General features: G+C 53.6%; 1 long non-coding RNA gene across 2 annotated transcripts in view; it reads right to left on the reverse strand.

Moving 5' to 3' along the window:
• LOC144338151 (uncharacterized) overlaps positions 1-9,486 on the reverse strand; it is a 30,202-nt gene extending 20,716 nt beyond the window's left edge. For both annotated transcript variants that reach the window (XR_013412000.1, XR_013411999.1), the window contains exon 1: positions 9,351-9,486. This is a non-coding gene — a long non-coding RNA (uncharacterized LOC144338151). The remainder of the gene's footprint in view (positions 1-9,350) is intronic.
• Positions 9,487-14,732: the final 5,246 nt, after the last annotated feature.

Raw genomic sequence — 14,732 nt, forward strand, 5'->3', positions numbered from 1 at the left:
CCCAGTGTCTCACGCCTGTAATCCCAGCACTTTGGGAAGTCGAGATGGGTAGATCACCTGAGGTCAGGAGTTCCAGACCAGCCTGGCCAAGATGGCAAAACCCCATCTCTACCAAAAGTACAAAAATTAGCCAGGCATGGTGGCACATGCCTGTAGTCCCAGCTACTCGGGAGGTTGAGGCAGGAGAATTGCTTGAACCTGGAAGATGGAGGTTGCAGTGAGCCGAGATTGCACTACTGCACTCCAACCTCGGTGACAGAGTGAGACTCCATCTCGAAGTAAAAAAAAAAAGTATGTGGCACCTCCCTGCCACCACCACCACCCCCAACTTGCTCCTGCCCCCGCCCCTTCACCTTTTCCATGATTGTAAGCTTTCCGAGGCCTCCCCCGAAGCAGAGGTCAGCACCATGCTTCCTGTACAGTCTGTAGAACAATGAGCCAATTAAACTTCTTTTCTTATACATTACCCAGTCTCAGGTATTTCTTTATAGCAATACAAGAACAGCTGAACATGGTGACCTTACATGGTAAAAAGGAGCTCTGCAATGTGATTAAGTTAAGGATCTCAGCCTAGCGCAGTGACTCACACCTGTAATCCCAGCACTTTCGGAGGCTGAGGTGGGTGGATCACCTTAGGTCAGGAGTTCAAGACCACCCTGGTCAATATGACAAACCCCCGTCTCTGCTAAAAATACAAAAATTAGCTGGGCATGGTGGCGGGCACCTGTAATCCCAGCTACACGGGAGGCTGAGGGAGGAGAATTGCTTTAACTCAGGAGGCGGAGGTTGCAGTGAGCCGAGATCACGCCACTGCACTTCAGCCTGGTAGACAGAGTGAGATTCAATCTCAAAAAAAAAAAAAAAAGTTAAGGATCTCCAGATGACAGATTATCTGAGATTGTCCATGTGGGTCCCATGTGATCACAAGCATCCTTAAAAGAAGGAGGCAGGAAGGCCAGCATCAGAAAAGGCCATGTGATGGAAGAACCGGAGGTAGTGCTGATACACTTTGAAAAGAGAAGGGATCCGAAGTCAAGGAGAATGGACGGCCTACAGCAGCTGGGAAAACTAGGAAACCACTGTTCCCCCAGAACTTCCAGAAAAGAGTGCAGCCGACTAATGCAATTTTAGGACGGGGAGGCCCATGTCAGACTTCTGACCTCCAGATCTGTAAGATAAGAAGTCCGTGCTGTTTTAAGCCACAGCAGCCATAGGAAATGAATACAGAGTCCTTAAGGCTCTCTCTGAAGCAGCTTCCCCTGAGCCAGGCAGGTTAGCAAGGCAGTGAGCATTTGCAGGTGAGGAACCAGGGCCCAGAAAGGTCAAGCAGCTTGCCCCAGGCCACACAGCTGGGAAGTGGCCAAGCCAAGAGTTGAACCTGGTTTCTCTGGCTCCAGAGTCCTGGCTTTGGCCCCAGCACCAGAATAGAGGGTCACTAAGCAGCTTTGCATGGCCTGTGAGACAGTCTCAGCCCTGCCAGACCTCTCAACAGCCACCCGTCCCCGGGACCCACATCAAGATGGCTGTTTGAGGAAGGTTCTGTTTCTAATGGCTCATCCTAGTAGAAGTGCACTTTCAGTGATATTCATGGACACATCTGGGCCCTGTGGGGTCCAGGCCATAGCCTGACTGTTTGGGTAGAAGAGCTGATGTGCCCCCCAGTTGTCTTCACACTGACACTCTACAGGGCCCAACCTCCATGGGCAGCCCCAGCAGCCACCCCACCCCAGCTAGAGCAGGGAAGGAGGGATGGAAGCCCCCAGTGCTCAAGTGCCAGAGCATTCTCCTACCCAGGTCTCCTCTGGGTCTCCCAACAACCTATGCGGGTTTCTCATTACGTCATTTCACGGGGCAGGAAACAGAAGCTTGGGGAGGATGCTAATTTACCACAAGACCCCACAGAGAGAAGGAAGAGCTAGAATTTGCATCCAGGCCCTGAGGAACTCGAAGGCTGTCCATCCACACTGGCCCCAAGAGCCCCACACCATGACTGTGCCAGCAGAGGCGAGAGGGTGGAGTGTTCACGAGATGAGCTACCCAGTCACCCACTCATGGTCAGGGCCATGGGCCTGGGGATTCCTTAACACCATTCTATGGCTATTCTGGAGACCCGTGTATCTCTAACGGCTATAGCATGTTTTCTAGCAGTCTTTTTTTTTTTTTTTTTTTTTTTTTTTTGAGATGAAGTCTTGCTCTGTCACCCAGACTGGAGTGCAGTGACATCATTTCAGCTCACTGCAACCTCCGCCTCCCAGGTTCAAGTGATTCTCCTGCTCAGTCTCCCAAGTAGCTGGGATTACAGGCGTGCACCACCATGCCTGGCTAATTTTTGTATTTTTAGTAGAGATGGGGTTTCACCATCACCATGTTGGCTAGGCTGGTCTCAAATTCCTGACCTCAAGCAATCCGCCTACCTCAGCCTCCCAAGGTGCTGTTTAGGATTACAGGCATGAGCTGCCATGCCCAGCCTCTAACAGCCTCTTTGTTATTTTTTTTAATTCCTGTGGGTACATAGTAGGTGTATATATTTATAAGTTACATGAGATATTTTGATACAGGCATCCAATGCATAATAATCACATCAGGGTAAATGGGGTATCCATCACCTCAAGCATTTATTCTAAGAGTCTTGAAAATAACCTGGATTCTAGCTTCATTCTCTGTCTTTTCTGCACACACACACTTATATATGCACATATACACCCTTTCCCATGCATATTTACACCCGCACACACAGAAACACACCCACTTACACAGGTATATGCATACACACACTCACTTAGATACACATGTGCACACACACGTACATGTACACCTGTAAACACACACATGTTGATGCACACACCCAAAACCACTCACAAGCACACATATACACATGCCTGGGCACACACATGCACACAACACACACATAAGTGTTCACACATTTGCACACACCTTTACACAGACTTACACACAGACATACATACATGCACATCCACCTACATGTGCACATACACCTTCCCCAACACAAGCACACATACACACACTCACAGTTGGGCCGTGGCTGCTGTTCCTGTAACCCACCTGCTTGTTTATTCAGGAAGATGAAACAACCCTGACCTATTGTTGACTCTCGTAGAAGAAAAACAGACTATAAAATCCTCAGCTTAACATGATCTAATCCCAGCTCCCTGCACATCGATTCCCTTCTGATGCCCCGTCGAGCACATCTATTTCCACAGAATGTGCATTTGATATTGGAGAAATCGCAGGATTAGTCACTTGACCTTACACATCTCCTGCTCACCCCAAATGGGTCTCCAGGCTCCCCAGCCCCAGCCTGATGCCATCTCTCTGAGCATTTCTCTAGCATGGCAGAGTCTCACCTCCTGCAGGAGGAGGAAGGTATGCATGAGCCATGTGCACGGAGACCAGGAAGAGCTGCACCACCCTCAGCTGCCACCACAGACAAGGATACCCCTACGGTCCTTGGTTTCCTTCTGTAGTATGCAGATAAAAGTCCTTGCCCTGCCCTCTGCACAGAGCAGAGGGATGACGTGGAGATGTACTTGAGTCCAGAGAGCAGGACAGGGGATGGAAAAAAGCAGTATAGAAGATTCTAGAAAAGGTGTGGACGCAGGGGAAGAGTGAAAGCAGTCCACATGGGGACTAGATTGAATGCTGTATCTGGCCAGCTTTTAAAGGGCTGAGCATTTGCCACCCAGTTCGGAGACTGGCTTATGAAAGACCCCACTCAGTGTCCGGGTTTCAGCAACCCTGGGGTTAACTGTCAGTCTCTTTGAGACACCTGCTCTCAGGACTCACCCATGGGAATTCTGCATGTGCACAGGGGTTAAGATTTCAAGTCAAACCATGCAAGACCTTTCTATCAACTAGGCAGAACTCTGTGGCTCTGTGTTCTCATGAGATGCAGTCGCCTGATTGAGCTTAAAATAAATGTTCAATGACCAGTCCCTGAGCTTGAAGAAGATAGCCTTGACTTCTGAAAGGGGCCAGCAGGTAGAAGCAGAAGGATCTGAGCCCAGATCCCAGCTCTGGCATCTACGTACTAGTTGGGTGGCCAGGAACAAGTTTCTTAAGCTCTAGAAGTGTCTGTTTTCTCATCTTTTGAATAGGAACAATGCCAGTTCCACCTCAGAGCGTTTTGAGAGGATTTAGTGACTTGCTATTCACAAAGTACCTAGCACAGCACTCACGCACCATAAATGCTCATAAATGGGAGACCCACTCCTCCCCTCTGAACACTTACCAGCCTGTCCTGGGACAAGGTCATAGTGAAAGCCAGCTCTGAAATCAGACTCCATCTGGGTTGGGACCCTGGTTTGTGACTTTGGGCAAGTCACTTGGTCTTGGAGTGTCTGGGTACCCCCCTCTGCAAAATGGCAATCATAGAAGTACTAACCCCATGGGCTGTTAAAGAAAGTGGCACACGATTGCATGGAAGGGGATACCTTGTGAATGCACGGGAAGGGGGTGCCTTGTAAATGCATGAGAAGGGGATACCTTGTGAATGCATGGGAAGGGGGTGCCTTGTAAATGCACGGGAAGGGGGTGCTTTGTGAATGCATGGGCATTGCAAGCTCTTGATTTAGTTTCAGTTTCATCAAAAGCAGCCCCTGAGACAAAGATTTGGTGCAAGTAGTTAACTGAGAGGCGATGCCAGAATATGGTGAGGGAGCGAGGAGGTGATCAAGGAAGTGAAGAAAGCTAATGGGGTGGGGGGTGTTCCTGATACAAGCCATAACAGTGAGCGACTGGGCTCACTCCTGCTAGGATGTTCAAGACACAGTGTCACACAAACCTCAGAACTGCCCCATGGAGGGACACTCCCAACTGCGAAGGATTGCCGGCTCCTGGGACAGTGACCCCCAGTACCCTCAGCCTTCCCCACTGCATGGGCAGAGCTGCTCTAACAGGTAGAGGACACCCTACCTGAGAGAGTGGGTGCCCTGGGTGGGAAGTCATCAGTGTTCTGGAACTTTCCACAGCAGCTGCAGGTAGCATCAGGTGAGCCTAGGGGATGAGGACAGAACCTGCCAGCACCTGCCTCAGCTGTTATGGTTGCTGTTTTCACCACAAAATCCCTGGGTCTGTTCTCAGGGCCCTCCCCTGGGGACTTGGATGCATGGTGCTGGGCACTCCCCAGCCCTCAAATGTCCTCTGGATGGTGCCCTTCCCCATCAGCCTGGCTCCTGGCACACCTGGACAGGGTGACTGGGGAGAGTTCAATGGAAGGACCTGTCTGTATCTGTTTCTGGAGATGTCACAACAAATCACCACACGCTTGGTGGCTTAAAACAAGGGAAACGTATGATCTCACAGTTCTAGAGGCCGGATTCCGAAATCCACGTGTGGGGCAGGACCCTGATCACCTGGAAGCCTCCAGGGGGGAGTCCCTCCTCGCCTTTTCCAGTTTCAGGCGGCTCCAGGCGTTCTGTGGCCTCTGGCTCCCTCCCTCCGGTCTCTCCTCTGTCTTCACATGGTGGCCTCCCCTGTGTCTCTGTGTCTTCTCATCTGTCTCTTACACGGACATTTGTCTTACAACTTAGGGCCCACTTAGATAATCCAGGATGATCTCATCTTCAGATCTCTAAACTTAATTACTAATGCAAAGATTCTTTGGCCAAATAAGGTCACATTCACAGGTTCTGGGGCTTAGAATGTAGGCATACCTTCTGGAGGCCACTATTCATCCCACTGAAGAGTGTTTACAGAAGGCTTAAGGCAAACCCGCAAGGGAGGTGGAGCTCCAACAGCCAAACGTAGTTTCCACCCGTCAGCCGCCAGAGTTGGGGGGGGAATAGGGACCTTGGAGGGAGCTGGAGCTGTCTCAGGAGCCACTGTTAACCCACAGTTCAGCAGGAAGGGGCAGGGAAGAAACCTCCTGCTGCCGCCTCCCACCCATGAAACTGACCCAGAGGCCAGAGGATGAGAGCCCTCGTGTTGCAGACAATGCCCTGCAGCTCCCGGCACACAGTGGCACGGAGAATGATCCGGAAGGGCAAACCGGAATATCCTCCACACCCCTCGTTTCTTGCTTCAATGCCTTTGGTGCAAACATTTGCCTGGTGAACAAGCATCTCATTAAAGGAGAAACAGATAAAAACTTGGTGTCTATTGAGCTGGGATATCCTTCAAGGGGCTCCAGACTTCTTTAGCCTCTGGTACTAAACTCTTAAGCCCCAGGCCCCTTTCTCATGCCTGTCCTAAGTCCATGATGTCCCCAGATTCCTGACACGACACCTTGTGGAACCAGGCTAGACTGCCCTGCTTCCCTGCCACACCAGAGAGGAAGAGACCAGGGGCAGTAGTATGAGGGAGTGATTCGGGAGAGTCTGTGGTCCTAGAACAGAGGTGGGATGGCCCCACCTCTATGCTTCCCATTATAAAAAGAGTAAGGAACCTGGAGCCAAAATGCAGCCCAGCCCAAGTTCACTGCCAATGCTACATGCCCAGCCCTGCCCAGCACTCTGGAGCTGGGCATCAAGGGGTGCTAGGGGAGAAACCAGTGGCCTGGGATTCACTGGGCAGAAGGGTTCCACCCTCACCAGCCCCAGCATTCCACCCACAAGTGTCACCTCCTCACCACAACCAAAGCCCAGAATCCCACCCCATGGGCCACTCTACCCTGCCACACAGAAAGCAAACCTGCAAATGACTCCAATTGCTGTTTATCAAGTGCCATGGAACAAAACATACTGCAGAAATCACCCGGCTGCTCCATAGAGGGGCTGAGCGTCCTCCAATTACTGTCACATAACCTTCTCCAACTTGATTCCCCTTATCTTATCTATAATAGAGAAATGTCCAGCCCAGGGAAGGGAACATTTCCCAAAAACCTAGTATAATAAACCAGAAAAATGCCAGCTGTCACCAGCAGGAAGCAGTCCCAATTAGTGGGCACAGGGCAATCCTCACAGCTCCCACAAAGCTGCCCATCCGGGGAAGACTGTTCCTGAAGTCCCCCCACCTTCCCCACTCACTCAGTCAATGACATTTATGAAGCGCTCACTCTGAGCCAGCCTGGAGGACAGCATGGTGCCTGCCGGCCTCCAGCTCCTCCCAGTATGGGGGAGCAAGCAGCCAGCCCAGAGACGATGTCCTTGTCGTCCAGAATGTCGTGGACACTGAACATGGGTTCTCTCTCCTCGACCTCCTGTCAGCCACTTGGAAGAGCCCGGGCAGGACAGCCAGCGGGAGCTTTGGTTAAATCCGCCCTCTCTGCAGGAGCTACGCATCCTAATTTTGCCTTGGCAGAGACATGAGCGGCTGACGGTCCAGGCCACGGTAGGGGATGGCAGAACACGGGATAAGGTTGCCCGTGGGCCTCACTGCTTCCTGACTGGGCACTAAAGTACCCACACTGCAAGGCTCCAGAACTCTGATGGGCTCCGGAAAGCATGAGGGGCCAGGCCAGCTGCAGAGGCCACGGGACTCCAGGGGAGAAGGGAAGATTTCTGGAGGAAGCACAAAGAGAGGGGATTTCTACCCAGGGCCATCTGTGCCCCTGTCACTACCAGGCCCCACTGGTTGTTGGAACAGGGAGCACAGCCCTTTTCATCTCGTCCATCCAAGGTCTCCATGAGCCTTCCCCTCAAGCCTGTGGGGTCTACCCAGGGTCATCTGCACTCCAGTCACTACCAGGCCTCACTGTTCGAACCGGGAGCACAGCCCTTTTCATCTCGTCCATCCAAGGTCTCCACGAGCCTTCCCCTCAAGCCTGTGGGGCAGGGGGCACAGCAATCAGTGAGAAGGGTAGAAGCCTGGGTTCAACCACAGCCTCCCTGTCTTAGACAAGCCACTTAACCTGCCTGAGCCTCAGATGCTTTGTCTGCAGAGTCAAGCTAATATAGCTGTACCCACCTGAAAGGGTTGTGAGGTCAGCTGGGATGAAATGAGAGAAGCACAGATAGTAAGTGCTCATTCAAGGACAAATATTAATATCGTTACTACTATTATTTCCAAATGGGGAGCTAAGGGGCCAGGTGAGTTATCCCCAACAACACATAGCAGGAAAGGACGTTGGAAGGCCCTGTCCTGGAGTGCTGAGCCAGTCTGCTCTCTGCCAGCCCCCCAGGGTACCTCCCACTCTAACGCCTCCAAGTTCCTCAAGGATGTGGCTCCATCTCAAATCAGACATGCTCCTGACGTGGAAGTAAGTTGTGGAGGTTGTAACACAACCTACTGGACACAGCTAAGCCCGGAGCCCTCTGCACTGGATCACTTCGGGGTGAATCTTGGCTGAGTATCTTGAGGCAGGTCACCAGTCCTATCTGGGCTCATTTTCTCCAGCTATAAGATGACGTGGGGCTGGGCACAGTGTCTCACACCTGTAATCCCAGCACTTAGGGAGGCCGAGGCCAGTGGATCACTTGAGGTCAGAATTTGAGACTAGCCTGGCCAACATGGTCAAACCCCGTCTCTACTAAAAATACAAAAATTAGCCAGGTGTGGTTGCAGGTGTCTGTAATCCCAGTTACTCCGGAAGCTAGACAGGAAAATCATTTGAACCCAGGAGGCGGAGGTTGCAGTGAGCCAAGATCCCACCACTGCCCTCCAGCCTGAATGACAGAGAGAGACACCGTCTCAAAGAAAAAAACAAAAGAGGCGGTGGAATTGGATGGTTCTGCCATCCTCTGTAACCAGAGAACGATCCATTTCACCCCACAGACTCCCTGCCCTCTCCCCTGCAGGACCCCCCAGCCCTCAGTGAATTTGAATACTCTGACACTATCAGATAAAGCCTCTTGCTGCTTGAGGTCAGAGCAAAGGATGTCAAAAATTGCCGGAAATTTTTCAGTCACGAAAACAAAACAAAACAAAAAAGCAGAAGAGAGGCTGGAACACGAGCAGTTTTCAGTATGTATTTTTAGGACCCTGTACAGGCCCGAAGTTCCTTTGATGAGTTTAGAAACAAAAACATGTGTGTGTGGTATGTTCGCTTGATTTAGACATGGGTGTGACTAGAGTTAAAACAGCTTCCCCGTTTGAATTTTGTGATTTGTTGGGAAAAGCCAGAATGTTCTTCAGAACAAAAAGATATTCCTGGCCCCCATCACCACTGCCCCATCTATCTTCCTTTCTTTTCTTTCTCCTTGGTCTTCCTTCCCTGCTCTGAGTAGGTGGCTCAGTCTCTGAGCAATCAGACCCCACCCCCACCCCGTGAGGTCTCCCCAAGTGTAGCATCCATCCCTGACCGCAGCCTACGCCTCACCCCGGCAGCTGCAGACAATTGCATCCAGATGTGCATGCAGTGGGCCGGCCAGGAACTGCCCTGGCGGCCACCACTGGAGAGCCCAGCAGTGACAGCTCAGCCTCGGGGCCAGCAGGCTCCCAGGACCCCCACTCACCTCCCAGCAGACATTCCTCACAAACCCCATCAGGAAACACTCCAGAAAGATCGGGGCATTTGTTCCAGGCTCTGTGGGGCTGACCCTGAGCACTCACACCCCATCCCACATGCTGTCCAGGCATGCTCACTGGCTCTGATCCCCACAGGAAGAATTCACCCAGCTTAGGGACCGGTTTTCCTGGACTGTGGGGGAGCAGATGTGTCCACGTCACAGCCGGGCGGGGACCGTGGGTCTGAGCAGGCAGAGACCTCTGAGACCACAGTGCTGTGGTTTGTTCCCTGCATCTGGATCCTTGCAAGGTGGGGCCAGGCAGAAGCCACAAGCCACATACCCTCCTACACACCTTCTCTCCTAGGACCCCTGCAAGGGTCCTGTTGAGTAGATGTTACCAGCCCATTTCTGGATAAGCCCAACAAGCTCAGAAATCTTCAAGAAGCAACTGAACCAGTGGGAAATGCAGGTCTGCGTGATTCTAGCCTGAGGCCTGAGACTGAGCCCAGTTTCCTCAGACTCCAGACAACTGGGTGGCCAGGACCTGGCTGGTCAGCCCCATCGGGGGTGGTCAGGGTGGGGCACAGATACTGAAAGTCGCTCCCACAGTGCACAGGCAGGGCCTTGGCTGAGGCAGGTCAGGACTTTGGCACCTGTTACCCACATACACACAAAACTGCACACACAACCACGCACACCCATGGAGGAACTGGGCACAATTGCAGACACACAGGTCTCACATACGCTGACATATATGCAGGTTGATCTGCACACACACACCCCCTCACTGCCCTGCTGGGCTGGGCTGGCAGGGCCTGGGTAGTTCAGCCCTTTGAGGGGAAGGGCAGCTGCTATTGTACTTCTGTTTGTGACCCCCAGAAGGCAACCAGATATGAGCCCTTGAGTCTGGACTCTGGCCAAGGGGAGGGGGACAGAAGGAATGAGAGTTAGCAGGGAGCAACGCAGCGGAAGAGGAGAGGGAGAAGAGAAGAAAAGGAAAAAGAGGGAAGGAGGAGGGGGAAGAGATGAGGAAGAGGAGAGAAAGAAGGGTGCAGGGGGAAGAGGGAAGCAGGGAAAGGAGGACAGGGAACAGCACAGGGGAAGGACAGAGTGCAGAGCAGGCCGTCTCGTAAGCCACAGCGCGTGCACAAGACATAATCTCCAGGTCTGGAATGAGACACACAATACATTGGACTTCTATGAGCATAGGTGACCTTATGCAAGTTACTTAACCTCTCTGAGGCTCAGTTTCTTTTTCTCTAAAATGGAGATAATATAGTAGCCCCTTTCATAGAGAGGCATAGAACATATTGAACAGTCCCAGGTACATGGGAGAGCTTGATTAAAGTTGGAAGAAAGATGGAACAGGTTACTGGAGGCCCGAGTGAAGCCATATGCTTCCCGTGTCTGGCCCGTGGTGAGTACTTGGAGGATTTAACTGCTGTTATTTCTAATACTGCCATCATCTTCCTCACATGCCAGGCACTGCTCCAAGTGTCTTTGTATCTATTACCTCATCTGACCCGCTAACAACCTTACAAGTGATTAGACACATGATCCCTATTTTACAGATGGGTTAGGCAGAGGCCCAGAGAGGTTGAAAACCAGCTTGTTCAAAGACACACAGCTGGCAAGTGGGGAAGCCAGCATACAGGATGGTCTCCAAAGCTTACATTTGCAACTAGCACTACAGGGCACATATTTCCTGTTTAAATCATGATTTTTAAAAATTAAAGTAAACTGCCGGGCGCGGTGGCTCGCGCCTGTAATCCCAGCACTCTGGGAGGCTGAGGCAGGCAGATCACCTGAGGTCAGGAGTTCAAGGCCAGCCTGGACAATATGGTGAAACCCCATCTCTACTAAAAATACAGAGATATCCTCTTCACCACTCAGCTGGAGATAGATCAACCTCATATTGTGATATTGAACAGTCTCTAAGATATATTTTTAAAATATATTTTAAGTCAAAAGCAAGGTATAGAGCAGCCCGTCTACGGTGCTATATTTTCTAAAAGAGGCATGTGGACCGACACGTTTTTCTCTGCACAGAGTATGTGGAAAGCTATGTAGGAAGCTCGCACCAACTGCTGCCTGCAGGAAGAGGAACTGGGAGGCTGGGGTCGAGGATGAGGAGAGATGCAACACTTTTAGACCCTTTCCATGTTTTATTACTGCGTTTAAAAGGATGAATGTGTAGCGTGCCTTTCAGAAAGAAATGATTTTCACTCCTTGGTCAGTTTCATGGAGACATGGTGTTAGCTGGTATTTCCAGAGGGTATTCCCTGCTCAGGACTCAGGTTACGGAGAGGCCCAAATTTCTGTGTGATCTGTCACCCTCCAGCTGGAAATGACCCTCTCATTCTTGACAGCACACTAGAACAAGCTTGTCCAACTTGTGACTGTGGCCCAAGATGAGTTCAAGGTTCCAACAATCAAGTCTAAGGTGCCTGGAGGGAGGGAGGGGCTGGGGGCAGCAGGATGGACGCTGCAGCGCACAGGAAAGCAGATCCCCTCTGCGGAGGAGAGACCCGGAATCAAACCTGGAGTCCTCTGCTGAACCAGCAGCTAGAGAGAGGGAGGGAGGGGAGACAGGGAGGGAGGGAGGGGAGACAGGGAGGGAGGGAGGGGAGACAGGGAGGAAAGAGAAGAGACAGGGAGGGAGGGGAGACAGGGAGGGAGGGGAGACAGGGAGGGAGGGGAGACAGGGAGGAAAGGGAAGAGAGAGGGAGGGAGGGGAGACAGGGAGGGAGGGAGGGGAGACAGGGAGGGAGGGAGGGGAGACAGGGAGGAAAGAGAAGAGACAGGGAGGGAGGGGAGACAGGGAGGAAAGAGAAGAGACAGGGAGGGAGGGGAGACAGGGAGGGAGGGGAGACAGGGAGGGAGGGAGGGGAGACAGGGAGGGAGGGAGGGGAGACAGGGAGGGAAGGGAGACAGGGAGGAAAGAGAAGAGACAGGGAGGGAGGGGAGACAGGGAGGAAAGAGAAGAGACAGGGAGGGAGGGGAGACAGGGAGGGAGGGGAGACAGGGAGGGAGGGAGGGGAGACAGGGAGGGAGGGAGGGGAGACAGGGAGGGAAGGGAGACAGGGAGGAAAGAGAAGAGACAGGGAGGGAGGGGAGACAGGGAGGGAGGGGAGACAGGGAGGGAGGGAGGGGAGACAGGGAGGGAAGGGAGACAGGGAGGAAAGAGAAGAGACAGGGAGGGAGGGGAGACAGGGAGGGAGGGGAGACAGGGAGGGAGGGAGGGGAGACAGGGAGGGAGGGAGGGGAGACAGGGAGGAAAGAGAAGAGACAGGGAGGGAGGGGAGACAGGGAGGGAGGGGAGACAGGGAGGGAGGGGAGACAGGGAAGAAAGGGAAGAGAGAGGGAGGGAGGGGAGATAGGGAGGGAGGGAGGGGAGACAGGGAGGGAGGGAAGGGAGACAGGGAGGGAGGGAAGGGAGACAGGGAGGGGAGGGAGGGGAGACAGGAAGGGAGGGGAGACAGGAAGGGAGGGGAGACAGGAAGGGAGGGGAGACAGGGAGGGAGGGAGGGGAGACAGGGAGGGAGGGAGGGGAGACAGGGAGGGAGGGAGGGGAGACAGGGAGGGAGGGAGGGGAGACAGGGAGGGAGGGGAGACAGGGAGGGAGGGAGGGGAGACAGGGAGGGAGGGAGGGGAGACAGGGAGGGAGGGGAGACAGGGAGGGGAGATAGGGAGGAAAGGGAAGAGAGAGGGAAGGAGAGAAGAGGGAAGGAGGGAGACAGGGAAGGAGGGGAGGGGGGAGGGAGGGGGGAAGGAGAGCCCCAGGAAAAACGGAAGGAAGGAAAGAAGGAGGGAGGGAGGGAGGGAAGAAGAGAGGGAGGGAGGGAGACGAGGAGGGAGGGGAAGGAGAGAGAGAGGGAAGGGGGAGGTAGGGCCCCAAGAAGGAAGGAAGGAGGGAGGGAGGGAGGGAAGAAGGAAGGAAGGAGGGAGGGAGGGAGGGAAGAAGAAAGGAAGGGAGGAAGAAAGGAAGATAAGAAGGAAGGGAGGATGGGAGGGAGGGAGGAGAAGTAGAGGAGAGGACAGGGAAAGGAAGAGAGAAAGAGTGTGGAAGGAAGGAAAAACGGAGGGAGGGAAAGGGGAGAAAATGAAGCAGGGATGGGGGGAAGCAGCCTCCTCCGAGGCTGAGATCAGAGGGATCTCCGCTGGGATCTGGCTGAGTCGGGCACCGAGTGCAGGGCCCCATGACTGAGAAGAGAAACCTGAAGGCCTGGGGCTGAGGAGCGGCCACGCGGGCGGCAGGCGGTGCCACTTTGCAGAAGCACAAACTGAGGCCAGAGGGGCGGCGGATCTCAGCCGGGTCCCCACGCTCTGCAGGAGACGGGGTGCTCCCCGCGGGGCCTGCGAGTCGGCCGCCCTGGCTGGGCTAGGGGTGGCCTCGCTGAACCACCAGCGCCGCGCCGGTACGGGTTCGCGGGGAGGCCGGCGGCTGCCGCGTGGCCACAGCGCCCCCTGGCGGCTACGGGAGTCCCGTGCGCAGCGGCCGCGTTCCCGCGCCCTCCTGGAGCAGAAGGGTGCCTGCCCCCTACGCGGCCCCGGGGTTCAGGCCTGGGCAAACGAGGTACCCCGTCTGTATGTGTTTAAAAGGGGACAGCAGGATTCCCGCTGCTGTCACCCCACCACCTAAAGAGGACAGACACTTATCTTCCCCTAAAGATGTAATTCTGAATTCCACTGTGACCCCTCTCCTCATCGGACTTTAGTTCTAATTCAGGCAGCTGAGGGCATGTCCTTTTTCGGTGTGAAATTTAGGATTCCAAAAGGACAGCCCCCGCCGCCTGCACTGCCCACCCTCATAACAGCTTACACCTCCCCATCCTGGCTGCCCCGGATCTAAGCACTTCCCAGGCCTTAGTCCTCACATCAGACCTATTACTATCCCCTCCTGGGCGAGGTAACTGAGACACAGAGAGATTAAGGAACTTGCCCAAAACCACACAGGTACAGGGGAAGCTCGGATTTTAACCCAGGCAGCCTTGATTGCAAAGGAGAAAAGGGGAGAAAAGGAATGAGAGGGGACATAAAGAGAAAATTTTCTTCTAAGACAAGGCAGTGCTGGAGTGCGTCTGCCTCCATTTTGTGTGAAGGGTCTAGGAAGCCTTATTAGAAGTCCCCCAGCTCCTTTCCAGAGCCTGGCATCAGGATGAGGCAGTGAGGCGGGGAGCCCCAGACTGGGCTCACACACAGGGAGCTGCCCAGGCCAAGGTTTGGGCAGCTGAATGGAAGGAGAGTTCTGCCCGCTCCACCCCATCCCATGCACCCAGGCCTCTCTATCTCTGCTGGCCTGGGGATGAGTCCACCAGGGTAGAGGTAAGCAGGTTCTGGAGAAGAATGCGGCATGGAGCCTATGCCTTTCTAGGTGACTTCTCCAAG

This window comes from Macaca mulatta, chromosome 20 (assembly GCF_049350105.2).
Source record: "Macaca mulatta isolate MMU2019108-1 chromosome 20, T2T-MMU8v2.0, whole genome shotgun sequence".
In the NCBI taxonomy this organism is placed as follows: domain Eukaryota; kingdom Metazoa; phylum Chordata; class Mammalia; order Primates; family Cercopithecidae; genus Macaca; species Macaca mulatta.